This window comes from Mauremys reevesii, linkage group 6, assembly GCF_016161935.1.
Source record: "Mauremys reevesii isolate NIE-2019 linkage group 6, ASM1616193v1, whole genome shotgun sequence".
In the NCBI taxonomy this organism is placed as follows: domain Eukaryota; kingdom Metazoa; phylum Chordata; order Testudines; family Geoemydidae; genus Mauremys; species Mauremys reevesii.
The window spans coordinates 32,734,009-32,747,768 of NC_052628.1; positions in this window are offsets into that span (position 1 = coordinate 32,734,009).

The window sequence follows — 13,760 nt, forward strand, 5'->3', positions numbered from 1 at the left end:
TGCATCACTCTGGGTTCATGTTGTGAGCTAGTGATCAGCCCCTGCTGTAAGCTGGTGTAGTTTTAAGCAGCCCTGAGGCTGCTTTAAATTTCTCTAGGGATCGGACTAGCAGAAAACTGGCCTAAAGATCAGGGAGAAGCCGACAGTTCATGAGATGGTCGAGTTCAGGATCTTGACACAAGGAAGAAAGGAGAGCAGTAGAACAGAGACCCTGGACTTCAGAAAAGCAGACTTCGACTCCCTCAGGGAACTGATGGGCAAGGTCCCCTGGGAGAATAACATGACGGAGAAAGGAGTCGAGGAAAGCTGGCTGTATTTTAAAGAATCCTTATTGAGGTTGCAGGAACAAACCATCCCGATGTGTAGGAAGAAAAGTAAATATGGCAGGTGACCAGCTTGGCTTAACAGTGAAATCCTTGCTCGTCTTAAACACAAAAAAACAGCTTTCAAGAAGTGGAATATTGGACAAATAACCAGGGAGGAGTATAAAAGTATTGCTCAGGCATGCAGGAGTGAAATTAGGAAGGCCAAATCACACTTGGAGTTGCAGCTAGCCGAGATGTTAGGAGTAATAAGAAGGGTTTCTTCAGGTATGTTAGCAACAAGAAGAAAGTCAAGGAAAGTGTGGGCCCCTGGCTGAATGAGGGAGGGAACCTAGTGACAGAGGATGTGGAGAAACCTAGTGTACTCAATGCTTTTCTTGCCTCTGTCTTCACAGACAAGGTCAGCTCCCAGACAGCTACACTCTGCAGCACGATATGGGGAGGAGGTGACCAGCTCTCTGTGGAGAAAAAAGTAGTTCGGGACTATTTAGAAAAGCTGGACGAGCACAAGTCCATGGGGCTGGATGCACTGCATCCGAGGGTGCTAAAGGAGTTGGCCGATGAGATTGCAGAGCCATTGGCCATTATCTTTGAAAAATCATGGCGATCGGGGGAGGTCCCGGATAACTGGAAAAAAGCTAATGTAGTGCCCATCTTTAAAAAAGGGAAGAAGGAAGATCCAGGGAACTACAGGCCAGTCAGTCTCACCTCAGTCCCTGGAAAAATCATGGAACAGGTCCTCAAGGAATCAATTCTGAACCACTTAAAGGAGGGGAAAGTGATCAGGAACAGTCAGCATGGATTCACCAAGGGCAAGTCATGCCTGACTAACCTAATTGCCTTCTATGATGAGATAACCGGTTCTGTGGATGAGGGGAAAGCAGTGGATGTGCTATTTCTGGACTTTAGCAAAGCTTTTGATACAGTCTCCCACAGTATTCTTGCCAGCAAGTTAAAGAAGTATGGGCTGGATGAATGGACGGTAAGGTGGATAGAAAACTGGCTAGATGGTCGGGCTCAACGGGTAGTGATCAATGGTTCCATGTCTAGTTGGCAGCCGGTATCAAGTGGAGTGCCCCAAGGATCGGTGCTGGGGCCGGTTTTGTTCAATATCTTCATTAACGATCTGGAGGATGGTGTGGACTGCACCCTTAGCAAGTTTGCAGATGACACTAAACTGGGAGGAGTGGTTGATACGCTGGAGGGTAGGGATAGGATACAGAGGGACCTATACAAATTAGAGGATTGGGCCAAAAGAAATATGATGAGGTTCAACAAGGACAAGTGCAGAGTCCTGCACTTAGGACAGAAGGATCGCATGCATTGCTACAGACTAGGGACCGAATGGCTGGGCAGCAGTTCTGCAGAAAAGGACCTAGGGGTTACAGTGGACGAAAAGCTGAATATGAGTCAACAGTGTGCCCTTGTTGCCAAGAAGGCTAATGGCATTTTGGGTTGTATAAGTAGGGGCATTTCCAGCAGATTGAGGGATGTGATCATTCCCCTCTATTCAGCACTGGTGAGGCCTCATTTGGAGTACTGTGTCCAGTTTTGGGCCCCACACTACAAGAAGGATGTGGATAAATTGGAGAGAGTCCAGCGGAGGGCAACAAAAATGATTAGGGGGCTGGAGCACATGACTTATGAGGAGAGACTGAGGGAACTGGGATTGTTTAGTCTGCAGAAGAGAAGAATGAGGGGGGATTTGATAGCTGCTTTCAACTACCTGAAAGGGGGTTCCAAAGAGGATGGATCTAGACTGTTCTCAGTGGTAGAAGATGACAGAACAAGGAGTAATGGTCTCAAGTTGCAGAGGGGGAGGTTTAGGTTGGACATCTAGGGAGGTGGTGGAATCTCCTTCCTTAGAGGTTTTTAAGGTCAGGCTTGACAAAGCCCTGGCTGGGATGATTTAGTTGGGTTTGGTCCTGCTTTGAGCAGGGGGTTGGACTAGATGACCTCCTGAGGTCCCTTCCAACCCTGAGATTCTATGATTCTATGATAGCTTCTGTTCTCAGGGCTTATCTGGATTATCTAAGGAATCAATCCATGGTATTTTTAAACTAAAGTTTCTTCAGAGTTAAGCAGAAAAACCAAAAGCCATTTTAATTAGGAGGCCTCTTAAATATCACATTGACTCTATTTAACAACAAAAAAACTAGTGATTTGGAAAATAAATATTATTTTACTTACTGCTAAAAACATGGTCTTCCAATTTTCAGTCTGCTGTAAGTTTCTGCAGCACAGACTAAACCCCTAAAACACAGGGCTTACAAATGAAAACAGTGCAATTTTCCTGTACTAGCTCTAGATGGTGCTGGTATATTATCTCACCCACCTTGTCTCTCTAATACGGGGATGTCAAATTATCCTAGAGAAGAAAGATCTATCCATTCAGGATGCAGGTGCCATAAATGCTAAGAAAATTCAACTTTAACCCATTATCTTAAGACTTTTTTATTCAAGATAGGCATAAATCCTTACCTTTTCTGCAAAATTAATTTCTGTATTTAACAGAAATAATTAAGAAACAATAGCATGAAAACATTTGAGTTTGTCATATAACCAAATGCAATTAATTATTTACCATCTCAATTAGTTTTATAGTCATAGGACCCAATCCTGCAGGCCTCACTCAGGCAAAAATCCCATTGGGTCTGATTTCTATTTACACAAAGGCCAGATTACATTCCTTTGGCAATAGTGACCTGGGTGTAAATGAGAATCAGACCTGTTGAATTTAACTGGAGTTTTGCATGAATTGTGCGTGGAATAGAAAATTTTTTATCCAATTACAGAGACATTGAAAGTTTTCTCTCAATAACATTACTGCTAGTCCTGACTTCTAGGTTGTATCCCTTCTGCAGAACTAGAGGCAGCTGAAGACTTGTTGCCCAGTAAGAACGTTCACGTAACCATAACCCATCCACTTGCTGCCTAAACTAGTGCTTCCAAAATGTAATAACTTTTAAAACTTCATAAATAACCAGGCAACTTTTAACTATAACTGAAGACAGTGGGCATTTTTTAAAGTTTAGTGAAATTTTCATTCAGATTCTGAATTGCTACAAAAAAATTGAAAGAAACTATGTTGACTATATTTTTCCGCAATTGCCTTCCTGTTTTTCAGCAATTAAGTTTTGCTGGAATGTCTGCATTTTAGGGGTTCAAGTTTCTATCCTTGCACCAAAAAGAAAATACAGTCCAGGCATTAGGATAAGTTGCTGAGTAGATGTCCTGAAGAAAATGAGGTCTAAGTAACTCTAAAAAAACCCAGGAGATTTCATCCATTTATTCATTTTTAGTGTCCAGGCTATAAACTGTAGAGGTTTGGAATGTAAATGAAGGACTGGTCCTTGTTCTTGTCACTGAAAGTCATATTCACATTTCTTGGCCATCTTGGGGTAACAAGGATTACTTCACCTTGTTCTTTCTTTACCTTCTGAATCATTCTTCTATCAATCATAGGGGAGGTAATATAGACTCATAGACTTTAAGGTCAGAAGGACCATTATGATCATCTAGTCTGACCTCCTGCATAATGCAGGCCACTGAATCTCACCCACTCCTGTAACAAACCCCTAACCTATGTCTGAGTTATTGAAGTCCTCAAATCGTGGTTTAAAGATGTCAAGGTGCAGAGAATCCTCCAGCAAGTGACCCATGCCCCAATATGTACAACAAAGTCTTGGATCACTTGCGTGACAGGGTATCTGTCAACATAACTCCCAGATCTCTTTCACTTTTCTTAGCTGGAGGCTTTTTCTTGTGACAAACAGATCCATCTGAAGGGCTCCCAGCTGCCTGGTTACTTGGAGGATGACTTATGTAGTGCCCGCTCTGACCTACCTTTTCTTGTGGACTCATACACTTAAGGATGCTAATTTTACATCCACTATTGTCTCTATTACTTCTTAGTTCACTGAAGAGCTCCTCATTTCTTCCTCCCTCCCTTGTCTGTTCAGATATGTCTGAGTAGATTAGAGGGACAAGGTGAGTGAGGTAATATATTTTATCAGACCACGTTCTGTTGGTGAGAAAGACAAGCTTTCAAGTTACACGGAGCTCTTCTTCCCAGACCTGAAGAAGAGCTCTGAGTAAACTCTAGGTAAGCTTGTTTCTCTCACCAACAGAAGTTGGCCCAATGAAAGATATTACTTCACCCACCTTGTCTATTTAATATCCTGGGACCAACACTGCACACAATGGATGAATTAGCGCATTCTCCATTCTATGCTTTCTTGAACGCTTGTAAAGCAGTTGTGTGAAATTCTTCACAGAGAATAAAAACAGAAGAACATTCATGGTTCAAAAAACTGTATTGTAATGGTTTCAGATGAATTGCATAGGAATACCAGAATCCTCTTCCATAGAAATGTATATGCTAAATTTAAGGAGTTCATATGACACCATTTCCCAAACACTTGGGCTCTGGAAAGTATGACAGGTATCTGAATATCCTGTATCTACTCAAGAGAGTAGAAAGTGTGGCAGGATTTCAAGAAATCTTATCTGATTAGCTGATGACAGTCAGGTTGACAGTAAAATCAGTCAAGTTGCTAAATTCCATACAAATAAAAATATTGGATGGGGACTCTCCCTCCACACCCTATTGTGACATTGCAAATTATACATGTAACTACTCTACGTAACCATACTTAACTACTACCGTTTTGGTCCTCCACTTACTACAACACCCTTTGTTGTGTACTACACCCACTGCTAACATTCAGTCTTTAAAACGTGGGTTCTTTGGGGCAGATATTGTTTCTTACTGTGCTTCTACAGTGCCAAGAATAAAGTAGTTCTGATCATGACTGGAGTCTCTGGGGATTCCTGTAATATAAATAAATACAAAGGGCACATCTACAAGACACAGTGCTCTGTTTTCCAAGTGAGTGGAACGTGATGCAATATGATGTATCTGGTTTAGGACCATGGAAGAAGAGGAAACCCTCCCTTTATTTCTACCATTTCTCCCTGGGAACTAACCTAGAAGTCCCAACCATTATCCCAGCCCCATAGTGATAGGCACCGTACAAACACATTGTAAAAGACCGTTCCTACCCCAAAGAGTAGTCTAAATGGGCAAGACAGATAAGGTATCAGAAGGGAAACAGGAAACAGAGTCCACGGAGGTAAAATGACTTGCCCAACGTCATATAGCAGATCACTGGTAAAGCTACAAAACCCAGGTCTTTCAATTGCCAGTCCAGTGGTCTATCCACAGGACAACCTTTCATTCCAGGCATCCTTCTTGTAGCAACAAAAGCTGAAGGTGACTGTCCATTATGTCAATGCAGCTGTTGAGAGGTTAAACATTATGTTTGTTACACAAATGGATACAAACCAGGAAATACAAAGCTGAAGCAGGAACTTTGTTCTGCATGTGCTCCATTGTGCAGAGGTATTACAGACATTGCAGGAAATAGCTAATCTCAAGTATATGTGCTGCATTATGTAGGCACAAACTGGCACATGAAAGATGGAGTTTCGTCCTCAACTTTTTCAGGCTTTTGTCAATTTGTACCACACCTTAACATTGCTTAATCTCCTTTTATTTCCCATGTTAAATTTAGCAATAATGACTAATATAGTTGGCAGGTGTGTGTGTGTGTGTGTAAGTAGACTAAGAAATACTTTGGCATGGGACAGGATTTGCGTCAGTTGTCAGTCTGTAGCTCATAAATTGTGACTTATTTGTTTAAAACAACAGTAAAAAAGTAAAACAATGAAAAAAACAAAACAAATTAGTACTCTATTTAAAACCCTTATCCCAGAGAATTATCATTTAGTATGTAAACAAACAGTCTGAGGATTTCAGGGTTACATATACTGCACTGCTAGCTCACAATTGTAGTGGGGTTTTAACTTACCACTTTATTGAAAGGTAAAAGTTGCAATTTACAATACAATTGTTTACACAGCAAATTACAATGAAAGCAATGAGTTAGAAACTCTTTTAGAAGAGAAAGATCTGTTTCCTGATGCAATGCCTGATTTCCCTCTGTTGGGGGGGATCCCTATAGATCTTTCAGTCTGTATGACAAAAATTCTAATAGTGGATGATCCGTCTCTGGGTTTTCCAATTAATCCCATTGTTCATCGTCTGCTCTTTTTTTTTTCTGTGCACATTAATAGTCTAGCTATTCAAAACCAGTAGCATTAGTTGTTTTATCAAAAAATCCTTCTTAATCTTGCCTAGGTTTCAAAATCAAAACAATCATTTGTCAATTTTGTGGACTATATACAATGTAAGACCTCCACTCTGTTTAAAGGAATTAACCTGGTGATTCCACCACAACAACAAAACCTTTGGGTTCATGACTAGAGATATCCCAGTTACCTTGGCCAATAATATTTCATACTGAAATCCAGACCTCCTGAATTCCAGACCTCCACCACTACATATGAAAGTATGACACCGTCTCTCCATTGCCTCTTCAGCAATAGGCAGGATATGTATTAATTAATATTAATAATTTAGATTTATACAAAGATTAAGAACGGGCATCTAGGGCTCCAGGTATCCCTGCCATTAATTACTAAAACAAATCAAATTAAATAGCCCATACCACACAAAATCAGGGCACTCGGGAGTAACCCTCCCATAAAGCCAGAAACAATTAAAATCTGCAGATTTGATGGATTTAGGTCCCTGTTGCTAGTTTTGCTGTGTTCAGCATGCCAAATCTGAGCTACAGTATTCTGCTCGTTTTACAAACATCAAGCAGAAAATCAAATTTGAGATCTACCATATGAATCTGAAAGGAGAATTTTGGCCAGAGTTTGGATAATAAACCCTATTAAACCCTTCCCAATTCCAGTTTTTAATACAATACCAAATAAAACAGATAGATGAGCCGTTCAAGCTCATCAAGCTTTACCACTAAGTAAAGCTATGGTCAACAACAGCAAAAGGCGTTTAAATGTGAATGTGTTCACTGCAGTGTTGTATCCATAGAATCATAGAAGATTAGGGTTGGAAGGGACCTCAGGAGGTCATCTAGTCCAACCCCCTGCTCAAAGCAGGACCAACACCAACTAAATTCATCCATGTAGTCATGTTGGTCCCGGGATATTAGAGACGAGGTGAGTGAGGTAATATCTTTTATTAGTTCAACTTCTGTAGCTGAAAGAGACAAGCTTCTGAACTCACACAAAGCTCTTCTTCAGGTCTGGTAAAGGTACTCAGAGAGTCACAGCTAAACAGAAGGTGGAATAGATTGTTTAGCAAAAGTAGTTAACACATATTGCAAGAGATCATTCAAGACGAAGTAGCCAGTTAACACCTCTGCAGTCACAGGAAGAAAAAGAGGGGTTAGTGAGTTACAGATTGTTGCAATAAGCTACAAATCCAGTGTCTATAAAGTCCATGATTTTCAGGGTATGTCTGCACTGCAAAGTTGTCCACAAAACTTTTGTCTTTCACGGGTCACCCCCCCACATCCCCCGCAAAAGACAAAAGTTTTACCGACGCAAGTGGCAGTCTGAACGTGGCTTTGTCGGCGGGAGCACTCTCCTGCCAACAAAGCTAATGCCACTCACGGAGCTAGAAGTATTTTGTTGGCAAAAGTTCCGACAAAGTACCGACAAAGAGCATTTACACACGCTTTTAGCAACAAGGCAGCCTTGTCACTAAAAGCTGTGTGGTGTACACAAGCCCTTAGTGTCCAGCAAAGTTATGAATTTAAGTTCCCATGCTCATCTTTTTTAAGGTATTTTTCAGATTTCCTTTGAGGATGAGGACTAAGAGGTCAGATATGGAGTGATCACTTTGTGAAAAATGTTCATCCACAGGTGATCTGGTGCGAGTTCATTCAGAAGTGTAGCAAGGGTCTGGTTTCACCAACATAGTTGTTATTGGGGCATTTAGTGCACTGGATGAGGCATGTGTGGGACCCCTGGATCTTGAAAGGTGTGTTGGGTAGGGGGATATATAGATATTGGTGAAGACTGAAAATATTCCTTTCACTCATATCAGTGTATAAAACAATAAACAGACTAGAGCCAAAACTGATTCACGGAAGCTGGCATTTGAGGCTGCATCCCTTTTAATCACTTTTCTTAAGAAGCCTGGCCTATGAAAAAACTGAATTAGTCACTTTTTTTAATGTCGTCTGGCATCTTAGATCGAGTGTGCTGTTGTAACATACAGAAAGGTTGGTCTGACAGCTGTCACACTGAGAACTACACCGAAACAAGATGTTAATCAGGCTACACGAATGACAAAATGAATAAATTCTAAGGCCTTGTCTATACTGCCACTTTACAGCGCTGAAACTTTCTCGCTGAGGTGTGTGAAAAAACACCCCCCTGAGCGATGCAAGTTTCAGCGCTGTAAAGTAGCAGTGTACACAGTGCACCAGCACTGGGAGCCATGCTCCCAGTGCTGGTAGCTACTCCCCTCGTGGGGGTGGGTTTTTTACACCACTACATAGCCACGTTAAAGTGCTGCAGCAGCAGCGCTTTAACATTGGTAGTGAAGACATACCCTAACATGGGCAAGTCTCTTTAGGATCAGATTTCTCCCTGCACTTTGTGAGTGGAGGAGGGGCTCAGATCTAGTGAATATGGCAGAAAAATCAAAGAGTAGCAAGAAGGAACTTTCTCAACTGAATCATTTCCTGCCTCCAGATCCCCACAAAAGCCCCACCCTTGTAGCTCTGAAGGATTGGAGCTGTATGATATTTTGAGGGAGGAGCAAAAGGTAGCTGGGGTGGAGCAAAGAATTAGCTACTCTACAGAGCGTTGTTCTTGCTGAGGGTTTGGATTTCCAGTCACAACAACTTGTTTAGAAGTCCATAGGCCTTGTCCTTCCCCGAAAAACTCCTAATTGGCAGTACATGAGGAGTCCTCAGTGAAAAAGCTGGATTAAGGCAAACTAGGCCTCTAGGCACATGAGCAATTTATGTCCAAGGAAGACTCAGTCCCTGGGGCCTTACCCCCTTCAGCCCACAGCTCAAGGTACTTGATCAATGCCCAACTCATTTATTGCCAGTAGTGCTGGAGATCACCTGGCCCTTTGCTGAGGGTGCTATCCACACTGTTCAACCCAATAGAACAGAGGTTGGCAACCTTTCAGAAGCGGTGTGCTGAGTCTTCATTTCTTCACTCTAATTTAAGGTTTTGTGTGCCAGTAATACATTTTAACGTTTTTAAGTCTATATATATAACTAAACTATTGTTGTATGTAAAGTAAATAAGGTTTTTAAAATGTTTAAGAAGCTTCATTTAAAATTAAATTAAAATGCAGAGCCCCCCGGAATGGTGGCCAGGGCCAGGGCAGTGTGAGTGCCACTGAAAGTCAGCTCGTGTGCTGCTTTCAGCATGCGTGCCATAGGTTGCCTACCTCTGCAATAGAATATAGCCCATTGGCTCATTCAATATGGCACATGCCCCCCCACCCCATCTCCCATGAGCTTCAGTTCAGGGGGACCTGGCACACCAGACTATATACTCCATGGTTCAGGAGGTCTCCCAATGGCATTCACTCAGAGGACAACCACATCCTACTGTTTCAAGGCATGCTTTCACAGCCTACCAGTTCAGGAAGCCATGGCTCAGGGGCCCACCAAAAAGGACTCCGCTTGGCTCAGGGCACACACAACCCATTTACGGTCTGCATCTCAGGAGGTCACAACCCAAATGCTTCCACAGAAATACCATATGGACCTTCCACAATTTAATTCCCTCCCCTCCACATACCGTAACTCAAGGGAGCCAGCCATTGGGTCCCCACATAAACAGGGGGCTCCCCACAGCCCAGGCATCACATTCCTCCCAGCTCATGGCCTCAAACCCACCAAGGTTTGACCCCAGTTCACAGCTTTGATCAGTATCCACTAATTCCAATGGCTTCTGTCATAGCATATTTGCAGACACAACACACACCAATTTTTGAAAACTTAGCCATTAATGACTGATATTCCACACATTCTAGTACTACTCTCTTATGGTATTTGTTCCTGAGCATCAGACTGTGTGCATTAGGAAAGCACTGCCTGCATGTATTCCATGTGCAGGAATCCATACAGCATTCCTAATCTCTCTCTTTAAACAAAAAATTATTATTGATAGTACATAATGTTTTTGATGGTAATTAATCAGCATCAGAGGGTGGGCATACAGAGCCATTATAGAATGTGAGTTACAGCAAACAAATATTATTATGCTGAGCTCCTGCCAAACATGCTGGGGCTGATTGGGAGAGAGAGGTGAGTGGGTACACAGCTGCATAAAATTATCAGTTTGTGAATCAGATTTCTCCTACCAGACTGCTTTTGTCAGTGGACGGGATCTGTACAAGGGATTTCCCCTTTGCAGTCTGTATTACAAATAACTATTATTATTTGTACTATAGTAGCATCCAGGGCCCCTAATTGAGTTCAGAGCCCCCATTGTATTGGGCCCTGTAGAAATTTAAAAAGCAAGGTAATCTTAAAAAAAAGTATCCAATTTATAGTTAATAGTGAGCTCTCATATCAAATAGGATTAAATCACTTCATCACTACAAAAATCAACTCCAAGTAAACATCTGTATATCTACAGTGGGTGCTTAATGGCCACTTTTGCATTCATGACTGAGCCTAGAAGGTCAAGTTGGAGTGTGGAAAGTCAGAGGTCAAAATGGCTTATTACAGATTAACAACATTAACGTTTATCCTTCACTTTTGAAGGGGAGTATTTTTTTCTGCGTGTACTTGTTATCACTAAATTGTTCATGTGCACTCATGTGATTTCGAATAAGATATGACTCATTGGTTTATGACAGTTAAAAATGATGGCCACTGAAAAGGTGCAATGAGGAAATGCAGTTTCAATCGTTCACTGGGCGTGTTTTCTAATGTGGGGCGCACACAGGGACAGAACATTATTATCATTGTCACACATCATAAAATAAATTGTCCAAAAAATTTAACTCAGCCATTATTATTCCTCAGAACATACATTTACACACCTCTGAAGGGAGGGAGCTTCATTTTCAAACATGGGCACCTTAAAGCATATACCTAGGATGCAACTTTGTATTGCGCTCCTTAGAGGCCATAAAACATACAACCCAGAGGGTGGGCAGGACTAACATGGCTTTAAGCGATCTCTGGGCCTTCCCAGTTCTGGACTGCTGACTAAATTATGGGTAGCTGGGGACAGGCTGCAATGAGTGGCTGCATGGGACTATACAGGGGGTGCCAAAAAGCAGGGAAAGGGGCAGAGAGGAGCCACGGCCTCCACACCTGTTGCTGATGCATTCAGTAAGATTGTGTCCCTCCCATCCCCGGTAGTACTGCTGCTGCAGCCTCAGAGCCAGCATGGTGCCAAGCCAGCAGGTTTCCTCCCCTCCACCCATGGACCACAGCAGCAGCAGAGGAGTTCAGCTGTGACTGCTGCTGGCCGGGGCAGTGCTGCCTCTCTGGAGCTCCCCACATGCTGCCCATGTGGGTGGAGGGGTGCCAAGGACTCAGAGCTGGTTCTGGGGGTGCTGGTTTGGGGGAGAACAAGGTGGTGACCTGCAGTGTTTCCACTGCCAGGCCTTTTCTACTGTGCAACCTGCTCAGGCCCCACCCATGAACCAAACTCCACCACCGTCTCCCAGTAACACCTGAGGTGGGCCCAGCGCCGGGTGGGGCTGGGCTGGCTCGACTCAGTCCCAGGCATCTGGCTGGAGTGAAGGGTCCAGCCAGACTAGTGCAGTGTCGGGGGGAGGCACAGAAGAGCACCAGCCGCACTCAGCAATTCAACTTTCTGGCTCAGGCATGGTGAGACCTGTCCTCTGCCCTCCTTGATCTACTAAACTCCAGCCCCTAAACCCTTCTGCCCCCTGGGGGTTTCTATCCCAATCTCCTCTCTCCACCATTGATTCTGTTGGGTAAAATTTTGGGAAATGTTCAATAAATATTTTAGAATTCGTGTCCCCTGCTTGAGACCCCCAAGGGGCACTCTGGCCCCATGTACTGTGTCCCTACAGCTCCCTCCCAACATGGCCTTCCCATGCCAGGCCTCATCCCCAACATGGCTCCTTATGCCAGGGCTCACAGGGGGGCCTTGTAGGGTATTATAACCTGCCTTGTGCATGTAAGCCCTATGGCCTGATGCTACAGAGCAATGATTCCCAAATCATGAGCTGTGTGTTCCTTAGGGAGCCATGAAGGGTTCATGGGGGAGCCATAAGTGTTTTGGGGGGCTTTCAGAGGACAGACTCTGGCACACCAGCTCTAGCAGATAGGGGAAGAGGACTGCAAGAGAGGGAGAGATAGTTCCATTGTAAAGATAAACCTTCTCCTATTTTTACCAAGTGCTAAGCAAGCAGCAAACATTTGGCTGAAGAAGAAGATTTTAATAAAGATACACAGCAAAGTTAGAAAAGCAGACAATATGATGATAGTTACATTAGGTTTGGATTTGTGTGTATCCATATCACTGGAGAAAATCCACGGCCACAATTTGTTATTCGTTTTCAAGTGCTAGTAAATGAAAGTATGAGGCCAGGGAAACATTTAGAAACCAAACACCTACAATTTGTAAACAAGAGCTGTGGTTTTTTCCTTTAGAAAAAAGGAAAGCAGCAAAAACAAAAACAGAAAAGAGTCATGTCTAAAGAAGCAACTGTTCCTCAAAAAGCCTCAAAAGCATCTTATGTTTCAGCCATGTGAATTGCAAGCAGGCATGTGCTGGTGGTGAAACCCGTCTACTTCCAGTAGCAATAGACGTGTAGAATTATGATTGGTGATCTTACAGAAAACACCCAGGACCAGTTGATAGAACAAGATAAGAAGATTCAGTATTCTTCACCGCAGCTTGATTAATCCACAGATATAGAAAATATGGTTCATCTTCTCTGTTATGTGAGATTTATCAAAGCAGGTACAATAGTTGAAGAACTTTTATTTTGCAAAGAAATCCCAATCTGAACAAGTGGTAGGAAATATTCAAGAGCCTCAATAAACTCATAGTGGACAATGGTCTGAACTGGGCTATGTGCGTGAGGCAGTATACTGCTGGGGCAGTAGCCATGACTGGAAAGAACAGTGGGGTTGCAGCACAAGTAATGTTGCAAAACCATCTGAACTCTAGTGCCTCTTTTGACTCTAGTGTCTTGAATCAGTAAAAACAAAACAAAAAAACCACACCCACCACAGTATGACTGTGGGAGCCAGTAGGTTTAAAAATATAGGTAAGGAAGCTGCAGTACTAAAAAGTTTGGGAACTACAGTTACAGAAGAAGGGAGCTATAGAGGTAGCCTGCTGAAGGCAGCTGCCCTCACTCTGCCCCCCTCCCCCACTATCAGCAGGCTCAAGTTGTCTCTGGTCAAAAGTGACACTTTGGATTCTCACCAGAACTATACAAAAAAACAACAAAACAAATAAACAAAAAAACTTTGAATTGGTGGGGTAGTGGGACTGAACTGAGAAGAAAGAAAGGAGCTCCTACCTTCGTGG